Below are 10,893 nucleotides of genomic sequence, written 5' to 3' on the forward strand. Positions count from 1 at the left end.
TCCCCCCAGGAAATGTCTCCCTTATTTTCTGTCTCACTCTGCATCACCATTTCTTTAAGTAAATCTTCCCACAGCCCTTTCGATTGGAGGGTTGTAATTATACATACATCATTTGCTGACTAATCTCCATCAAACAGATTTCTTTGAAAAGTCTCCTCGGAATTACTCATGTATTCTCTGGTCTCAGTAATGGCTTTCTCTTCCATTTCACTCACCACTCCATTATCTCCTTCTCTATCCATCTGAAGTGGGTCCCACTCACAATGACAAGTAGGGGAATTTCCCCACCCTCATTGTATTGCAGCATAAGGGGGGTGCTACATTCCTGAGTGTGTTGTCCTTCAGATGTGATTTTAAACTGATGGCCTATCTGCCTGAGTTGGTAGTAGCTTAGGAGGATATAAAGATCCTGTTGCACCCATCAAAAACAGAAGAGTAGAGGTTCTTTAAAAACCATGTCATATTTACATTATTTATAGTATTTATTTATTTATTTATTTTACATTTGTTGACTGGGAATGTCTGACTGAGCCAAAGCCCTTTTTCAGCAGAGACCCTGAGAGAAAAGCTCCAGTAAATAGATATATCATTTTGTCATTATTAACAGGTATTATACAGATGGAATAAGGCAAATCAGTTAGCAGGCTACAGGAGAATTTTGAGAATATACAGATTACATTTTCTCATAAATACTAGTATAATACATAGAATTATGTAACGGAGAGAACAGGTGGATAAAAGTTAGAGCACTTTTTGAAAGTAGTAGTTAGAATAGAAGAGCAACATAGAAGTTGAATGTTAATTTTACAATTAAAACAATCAGGAAGGAATAAAAGTTTCAGAGAGGGGGAAAAAGCTATTGATTAGTGGAGAGAGAGAGAGTTTTCAGGTTGGATTTGAGCATTGGCAGATCCATTTCCTGTTAAAATATTATTTTACAGTTTAAACTGTTTGGGATGTGTGAGTGTTAGAATTTCGAAGGGAAGTTTGTTCCATTTGATAGAGGTATAATAGCTGTATAGGCTACACCCTGCATTAGATTTTGGCTTATAGATTTTTAGGAGGTCTTGGGAGGAGCTTCGGAGGCTTCTTGTGGGGGTATAGTGAGAGATGATGGTGTGTAAGGCTGGACAGAAAGATGGTTGGTTGAGAATTGCATGTATGGTTCGGAGCTGGGAGAGAAGGAGCAGGTGAGGTAACTCTAGCCAGTTTAAATATTTTAGAGAGCGACAGTGGTGAGATCTATAGGAAAGTTGAGCTGCAAATCTACCTACTTTGTGGTAAGTGATCTCAAGTCTAGTGAGGAGAGAGGAGTTCAGGTTAGTAAGGATTTGTGAACAATATGTTGGGCAGGGAAGAAGGTAGGAATAAGTGAGGGTTATTCTAGCTTCCTGGGTGAGAATTTGTTTTATTTCTATAAAGTAGGCCTAATTTAAAGTGAGTATTCCTTATACAGTTTGTGGAGGTTGAATTTTAGTTGATCATCAGTTGTTATTCCCAGTAGTTTTGAGCTAGATTCAACTACAATAGGAGTGTTATTAAGTGACAGAATTGTAAATGAGGACTTTATATGGTTGGATGTTTTGGGAAGGAAAAGTAGGAGCTTTGTTTTCTTGGGGTTGAGGATGAGTTTGTTGTTTGAGAGCCATGTTTCTACTGAGTTAAAGGATGTTTGGGTAGCTGATAAGAGTTCAGAGGGAGAGTTAGCTATTGTAATGACTGTAGCGTCATCAGCGTATTGGATAAGTGGGCAGGAGGTATAGAGCTGGTTTGTAAAGAAGTTGAAAAGCAGTGACCCAAAAATGGATCCTTGTGGGACTCCCATTTGTATTGGAAGGGGAGTAGATAAAGCAGTGTCCCATTTTACTGATTGAAATCTATCTTTTAGGTAGCTTTCGAACCAAGCCACTGTGTCAGGAGAGAAGTTAAGGTTAGACAGTTTAAGTAGTAGAGAGTGAGAAACAGTATTGAAGGCCTTTGAGAGATCAAGGAAGAGACAGGAGATAAGTTTATGGTCATCTCTGGCCAGGGAGATATTGTTGAGAAAGGATAGAAGTGCAGTGTATGTGCTATGCTTAGGTCGGAAACCATGTGTTGGGGTAAGTAGGTTTCCCTGAAAGAGATGATCCATGATTTGAGTATATATGCACTTTTCAAGAACTTTTGACTGAGGGGAGAGATGGCAATAGTTCTAAAGTTTGAGATTTTAGTGGAGTTACAACCTTTGTGGATAGGCAAGGTGTAGAAATGTTTCCAGATGGATGGCACTTTGGATTCAGAGATTGAGCGGTTTATGATGATAGAGATGGTAAGGGCGAGTGAGCAGGCAGCTGTCTGGATAAAATATGATGGGATGTTGTCAGCAGATACTGAGCAGAGTTTTAGTGTGGAGGGTAGGGTTCGAATGTAGGTTGCAGAGATATAGGCTTCGGGGAGAAGATTTTGTGAGGAGTAGTTGTTGAGGAGGAAGCTTGGTTTATTGGGTCAGTTGTAGAGGAGCTATTGGAGTTAAAAAGTTTGGATATTGATTCGACAAAGTAAGAATTGAAGGTGTTAGTTTCTTCTGGTGTCTTTTCAGGGGTAGGGTTTGGTGAGGTAGGGTTTCCTGGATGAAGTATTTGATTGATAGCATTCCAGAAATTTTGGGGGTTTGATTTTAGAGTGGAAGGGGGGTTGGAGTAGAATTCCTTTTTGTCTTTATTGATAAGCCTTTTGTCCAGGTTTCTTTGTTCTTTATAACTTTGTAGGTCTTATGGGTTTTTAGTTTGAAGCCATTTTTTCCAGGACTTATCTCTAGATTTCATGAGAGTTCTTGTGTTTTTTGTTAGCCAAGGAGATAAGGTTGCTTTTGTCCTAATTTTACGAGGTGGGGCAATGAATTTACGATCTCCAGAAAGGTAGAGTTGAAAGCAATGACAGCTTCATCTAGAGGGAGCTGGGCGAGGAAGTCCCAGCATACTCTAGATATGAGAGTGTTGAATGTTTTGGAGTTGATGTTGGATAGATTATATCTAGTGATATATCTGTGTGGTTTAGAGAAGTGAGTTGAGTATCTTAGTACCTTTATGGGTGAGCGGTCAGTCAGAGTATTGGCAAGGGTTTCTGGATTATGGTATTTAGAAGGAGCTGAGACAAGTATCCAATCAGTGAGGGTATTAATGGTATGGGTGTTGTTAAAATGTGTTGGCTTAGTAATGAGCTGGGTAAATCCATATAAGTTTATATTATGTGGTGAATCTGGGTTATTTAGGGTTAGCCAATTCATATTTACATCAGCAAGGAGGATAATTTCATTAGGGATGTTTAAGGAGAGATAGGAGAGCATGTTTTCCAGTAATGGAATATTGTCCCCTGGAGGGATGTATGTGGCTACTATAGTAATTGTGGCATACTTGTTTAGTTTTAGGTTAACTACCAATGTTTCTGCTGGGGAGAAAGATGGGATAGAATGATGTGAGAAATAGTAAGATTGTTGGAATAGATTATGGCAACTCCCCCACCCTTTTTGTTGTTACGGGCAAGGCGAATTATATTATAGCCAGAGGGGAGAATATCTTTATCTAGGTTGTGGGGTTTAAGCCAGGTTTCTGTTACTGTGATGACATCAGGGGTGTGATTTGCTATCCATGCATGAAACAGCCTAACTTTGTTGAGGATGCTTCGAGTGTTTATAGAATAGAAGGAGATTTTTTGTTGTGCAGTTTGGTGGGCTGGGATGAGAGGGGTGTTTGGGATAGAGGTAAGGTTTGGGTTTGGACCTGGATTTGGCTGTATGTCACCTGCTGTTAGTATTGAAGTGATGAAGCTTTTAGTTTTTGATGTCAGAGGGTAGTATCTAATAAGTTTTGTCTTTTTTTTTGAAGATGGGGGTAAGAAGGAAAAATTTTTATTTTAGGGAGTTGTATGTTAGAGGCTAAAAGAGAGGGAGATATGGTGATGACTTTATTAGAGAAAGAGTGATCATTTGGAAGTGGGTTGGTGGCTTGTTTATGGAAATAGGGTAATGGTGCATGCGGTGCAGTGAGTTGTAGTAATAAGGTTAGGTGTAATATCAGAAGGTTGGTGAGCAATAAGGTATTCATAGTGAGAGTCAGATATAGCAATAAGTTTGAGATATAGTAAGGTAGAGAAGGAGGCTGAAGTAGGGAATGTGGAGGTGTGTATGATTAAAGTTGGTGTGGGAGTGTTTGATTTGAAAGAGGTTGGGAAGTATTGGGTTTATGAGATGATTGGAGGTAGAGTATTGTAATTGGAGGGGAGGGGAGCACATGTAGTGGGTGGGGTGTGAGAGTGGAAGGGGACTTTATACCTGAGGGAAGATGATAGGTAGTTGTAAGAGGGGGTGTGGCTATACAACTATAAGTGTAGGAGTAGTGGGGTGGGTGGAATTTGGGGGCAGGGTAGGGGAGCTGAGTGAGCCCGTAGGCGAACGGAGTGGGCAGAGAAGAAAGAAGTGAGTAGTGGAGAAAAAAGTATCAGTAGCAGCAGTTTAGTACATTAAATCAGGGAGGTTTATTATTGAAAGTTTAGGGGACAGTAGTATAGAGGACTTAGAATGTATAGAAATCTATGCAAGGAGGGGATGGGAAAATTAGCTGTTATGAAATGGGAGTAGGAGTAGAAATATCTACAAACTTAGTGAAAAAAAAATCTTTGAGAGAGTAAAGATCTATGAGTTTTAATGTAGGTAGGTGCTGCCACTTAGTGGCAGAAGGAGATATAGCAGAGCAATATGCTTAAAAGTGTTTCCTTGCAGTGTTTATTAAGTTAGGAGACTAGGTGGGGAGAGTGGCTGGCGGGCTGTGGTAGACTTCTAGGACGTACGCTCAGGAGGTCCACAAACATATAGGTAGTAAAGATTATTTTATAAGATATTTGTGGTAAGGCTACGTACATTCACAATATTTTGAGTAGGGAAGTCCACAGTATTGTAGTATTTCTTTGAAGCCTGGCTAGCAGACAACATTCGGTGGTGTCTTCTGGGTATAGCAGGAAGGTAGTCTTTGTACGTTAAAGGCAGGGAGGGAGCACCCGGAGCGATTTACTGAAAATGAGAGAGAGCGCCAACTGAGTATTAACATAGTATAAATTATTTGCAATTATATATTTTTATTCTGTTTTCACTTACTGTCCATCTACAATTCAATTCATTTTAATTTCATCTTTACAAATTCCAGTATTCCCCCAACTTTTTTTTCCATAACAAAGAGCATCTTCTTCAATTTTTGGAGAATATCCGTTTTCCATTAAATTTTATCTCGTTTAGTGTTTCATTCCATATGGTGCATAAAATATAAAACATTTTTTATCAATTTCTCTTGCATCCTTTTGTCCTTTATTACCATAATACTCAGTCTAACATATTCATGTTTAAATCTTTTATGCTTTTAATGCCTTACACTATCTTACTTTCACATATTTTCTTCCACAAATCTTTGTTTCTGTTTTGCAATTCAAAAAAAACCATGTTCATTTCACCACAATGATCGCATACTCTTTCTTATATTCTTTTATATGGCATATTAGCCTTAACAGGCAGTCTTTATATTGTAAATCAATTTCTTACACAACCCAAACCCTACTTTTGCAGCTTTTCTTTTTTCATATTCTGGATGATCCATGGATAAATACAATAATCTTTATTCACACTCTCAATTAAAAAAAATTTACCTCGATATTCTTTCATTTTCTCATTTAAACTGTCTTTCAGTCTTTTCCCTGTGCTTATCTTTTGCCATATTTCTTTATTTTTTTCTTTCATTGTTACACTTATTAAATCTCTATTTTCCTCTTTCTTCAAGCCTGTCAATTCTATATAAAGATTCAGAGATGTTGCATGAAATTCAAATGAATTAATCCTAACCTTCCTCCTCCTTTAACATACAACACCTCTCTTCTAATGGGGTTTAACCTTGATCCACATACAAGTGTAAATACAGTTAACATTAATTCTTTCTCATACCTTGATGGCATCATATATATAATATGGGTCTACTTGGACCCATCAAAAGCACACTCCTATTTCCATGAAAGTGCAATGAAAACACACTTTTGCGAAACTCAGTACACCGAGTAGTTATTATACATCACAGTACAGTTTGGATAAGGGAATATTGCCTTTTCTCCATTGTAGTATAATCCTGAGTTAGTATATTTAAGTATCTGGAAGTGTGGGGTGAGCAGGGGGGATGGCCCCTCTGCAAAAATGCATTTGTGTAAAATTTTTTTTGTGTGTGTGTCTTTTTTGCTTGTATTCGGTGTACTGAGTTTTGCAAAAATGCATTTTAATTGAAACACACTTTAACAGAAATGGGATGGTTTATTTAAGTTTTGTAGAAGTATGCTTTCGGTGGGTCAGAGTAGACCCATACACACAAATATAATATACTTGCTAAATGTGCAGTTTTTCCCAATAAAATTGAGTTTGTTAAATATACATTTTTTTCTTGAATGCTAAGTTATATGTCTTCCAAAACAGATATATATATATCACTTTTTGTATAATATACCATTGTGGCATTCTTATAGGTTCATAGGTTCATACTAGGCTATCTGCCCTGGGGCAATTATAAGCCTAGCCCGATTTTGTTTGGCTTACGCCACCCCTTTATTTGAGTATACTGTGCCCTTTTTAAGGTTTAGTTTGCTGTGCCTCTGTCTAATAGTGACACAGAAGTAATCCCGGGAACAAACCTACGATCCCCCATCCACTCATCAAGATTCTTCTTGAAGAGATTCAGTGAGGTGCTCTACCTAACATGAATTGGAATTCTGTTCCAGAGCAAAGGGAGCCTCTGGGTTATGAATCTGTCCCTCCAGCAAGTTCTATTTATTTCAGTGCTGAGGTTCAAGTCCCTTGAGCGTGTGTCTCTAAGGGATTTAGATTTACTGAGGTGGAGCATGTCCATTAATTCTGGATTGGACATAGCTTTACACGTCAGGCATAGATTGCCTCGAAGTAGGCGGTATGCAACTGAGTAGAGCTGGAGTTTTTTTAACCGAGCAGCATATGGCATCTGTTTGAGTCCCTTGATCCTCCTGGTGAGGTACTTTTGGGGTCTTTCTAATTGCTGCAGGAGTCGGGTAAGGTACATTCCAAAAGGGGCATTGTATTCTATGATGGGCCTGATGAGGGATGAATAAAGGGGCACGATTACCTCTCTTGATCTAGATGTGAATCCTTTCATGATGAGGTGGGCTATGTAAAAGGTCTTTCTAACCACTTTGGCAATGTGGTTGTCAAAGGAGAGATTGCTATCAACTTGGGTCCCCAGATCCCTAATTACTTTCTCTGTACTTAATGGGTTACTGCCTATGTGGTAATTTGTGGGCACATTGTTTTTGCCAAAGGGTATGACTATACACTTTTTGGCATTTAGCTTTAGACTATGGCTCTGGCACCAGTTATCAGTCTCTGTGAGACCTTTTTGAAGGATGTTTGTGTCAGCTGGAAAGTTGATTATGGTGCCTAGTTTGCAGTCGTCTGTGAACTTGGTGAGCCATAGTCCTCCCACGTTGGCCTGTACCTCGGAAAAGTATATACCGAACAAGAGCGGTCCGAGGACAGAACCTTGAGGGGCGCCACTTGTGACCGGTTTCGAGTCTGACATGGCTCCAGCAACTCTCACTCTGTGGGTTCTGTCTTTGAGCCAGTTTGCGACCCATCTTGTGACATAGGGGTTTATATTTGAGCTAGATAGCTTATCTATGATGCCTGAGTGGGGTATTGTGTCAAATGCCTTTGCTAGGTCCAGATAGGCTGTGTGGACTACCTTCCCTTCATCTATGGCTTTGGTGACTGTTTCGAAGAAGTCAACCAGGTTCAAAAGGCAGGATCTGCCCTTGATGAAGCCGAACTGGGTAGGATCTAGTGTCTGTAGGTCCCCAATGTCTTTGTTTATGAGCTCCATGATGATCCTCTCCATAGCCTTGCAGACTAAGCTAGTCAGGCTTATGGGGCGATAGTTTCCAGGGTCCGTGGAGGCTCCACCTTTGTGGAGTGGGACCACTGTTGCTGTACGCCATTCTGTGGGCACATATCCTGTAGTGAGGATGATAAACAAAACTTAGACTCACCACATTGCTGTTTTTTTATTTATTCATTCATTTATTTATTTATTTATTTATTTATTCATTTATTCACCTACTCATTTATCAAGTTTTTATGTATTTATATATATACATATTTATACATTGTAGCCGGTTTTAAACTGACTTATCTCAACATAGTTTTTAATTATGTCATATCTTTTGTGTAGATAAGTTTTTATGAAATGTCACAATCAATTTTATATATACATATTATTTAGCTTTCACAAATAGCAATATGGTCTAAAGGTAAATAATAATCTGAATACTCTATATATATATATATATATATATATATATATATATATATACCTTTGCTTTTTTATCCAGGGTCTTTAACCTATGAATTTTACAGAATTTTGCATATTTTTGTCTGTAATATTTAGTGTGCTTTAAGATTTCACAGGCATATTTAATATAAGTTTCTTATATATGCTTAATCTGAGGTAGTGAGATTTTATATTTTGTTTATATTTAACAATTAATAGCTCTATATATAATTTTAAATGATTTTAAATGTTTTGAAAGTTGAAAAAGTTTTTGACTTCTAGCGCTTTGCTTGACAAAGCTTTGAGTATGTGTTGTCATTAATTGCTATTGATGCTTGAAGCATTCCCCTTTTAAGGATTTTATTGTTTTATTGATGAACTAATTGAATAATTTGAATGTGTTTCCACTATATATTTTCTGGAAGTTCACTATTATATACATGGTCTGAAGAAGCGTATCAGGAGATACGCGAAAGCGCTTACCCTTGTAAAATAAAGTCTTTCTTTTATTAATAACAGTCGTGGTGAGTCTAAGTTTTGTTTATCATCATTTCGCAAAGTTTTTAACTGAAGACTCTTCAGCAGCTGTGGTTCGTTTTTTTGATCCTGTAGTGAGGCTGAGATTGTACAGCTGTTTTATTTGAGGGATTGGTTTTTCTTGGAGTTCATGTAGGATGCAACCCGGGATGCCATCTGGTCCCATGGAAGCAGTGTTTTTTGCTTTGGAGAGGGCAGCCTTCACCTGAGCATCAGAGATGTTTGGGAGGCAGCCCTCTGCCGGGATAAATACTTGCTCTTTTTTGGGGGGGGGGGTGGAGAAGTTTGCACTGAACCTGTCTGCCAGGATATTGGCGATGTCTGTGGGTTCAGTGTATTTTTTGTTGTTTAGAATCAACTTAGAACAAGTCTGGGAGTTGCATCCCAGGTTCCTAACATAACTGAAAAAAGCCTTATGATTGTCTTTAGTGTCCTGAGCAATTTTTCTCTCGAAGCTGGCCTTGGAGGATTTTATGAGGGATCGTAATTTTTTGCTAGTACTGATCAGGGATGCCTTCCCTATTAGGGATTTTGCTCTATCGTGTAGTATCTTCCTCCTTCTGTTGTACAGTTTATTTATGGCTGGGGTCCACCAGACTGGATGCCTGCCTTTGGATGTTTGGGTTTTGGTTTTGTTTGGGATAGCATGATCCATGCATTCCTGGAGATGTCCGTAGAATGCATTTATATAGGATTCTGCAGTTTGGGCCATAGTTTCCACTGGCCCTGGGGCCTTGAAGGATTCCACTTCGGTTTTGAGAAGTGAGAAGTTCGCTTTTGATAAGTTTTTCACTGTGGTTTTCTGGGCTGGGGGTGGGGTTGGGATGTGGACATCCAGTGAAATTAATTTATGGTCTGATCTTACCAATGAGGGATATACTTCAGGTGTGGAGTATAGAGTCCCCATGTTGGTAATGATCAGGTCTAGTATGTTATCCCCTCTTGTGGGAGTGGTGACTAGTTGTTCCATAGCATTTGAGTTTATAATTTCCAGGAACCTTTGGGCTAAGGTGCTGGGGCTTGAGTAGTGCTACCAGTCTATGTTTGGGTAGTGGAAGTCACCCAATATAATGGTGTTCGGAGAGATCTTCATGTTCTCCAATGTTTTCAGGAAAGCCGAGTGGGATTCCTGACTTTGAGAGGGTGGTCTGTAGGATGCTATAAACTGAAAAGCAGTCTTGCCCACTGTTAGTTGCACATGGATGGTCTCCGATACTTCGTGCAATACCACTAACCTGGAGGTGTGGATATCCTTGATAAATATGGACACTCCCCCTCCTTTTGTGGTTCGGTCCAGGTTTTGGGGCCGAAAAGCATAATATGAGGTATAACCTGGTAGTGCTGGGTTGCTCTCTGGAGTCTTGAACTAGGTTTCTGTCACTGCACAGATATCGATGTTCTCCATACTGAGGAGAGCTTCGAGTGCGTGCATCTTGAGGTTAAGACTTCTGGCGTTTAGCAGCATTACCCTTAGTTTCTTGTTTCTTGTGCTGTCTATGGAGGTGGGTTTGACTTTTGAGCCTTGCCTAAAAAAGGCACTATGGGGGTGGCAAGAGCCTTTGCCAATATCCGAAAGCCCAGTGGTGACAGGTGCATGCCGTCCCCTAGTGAAGCAACGTGGCTTGTTGAGCATGTCATCCCAGGCTGACAGACACTGGATCCCCTTAGAATGACACCAAAATTTTAGCCAATTGTTAAAATCGATCATTTTGTCTTTGTACTGTGGCATCATTCTAGGTGAGGGTAAGATGCTGCTCAAGGTCTGGGTCATACCGGCCTGGGCTACATGATCAGAGAGCTCCTCTATGTCTCTTTTCATGTAGTCCAGGGAGGTACGTCTCAGGTCATTCACACCAGCATATACAATGACTGAGTCATGTTTGTATTTGCTTTGGAGTGACCTGAGTGCTTGCGTTATGTGGCGGATCCTAGCGCCCAGTAGGCAGCTCACTGTGACCTTCTCTTTATTCAGCCTGGTAAGCGGTGTGTCTGACAATAG

The sequence above is a fragment of the Protopterus annectens genome, chromosome 15.part0 (assembly GCF_019279795.1).
Source record: "Protopterus annectens isolate FY-2018-M chromosome 15.part0, PAN1.0, whole genome shotgun sequence".
NCBI lineage: Eukaryota > Metazoa > Chordata > Ceratodontiformes > Protopteridae > Protopterus > Protopterus annectens.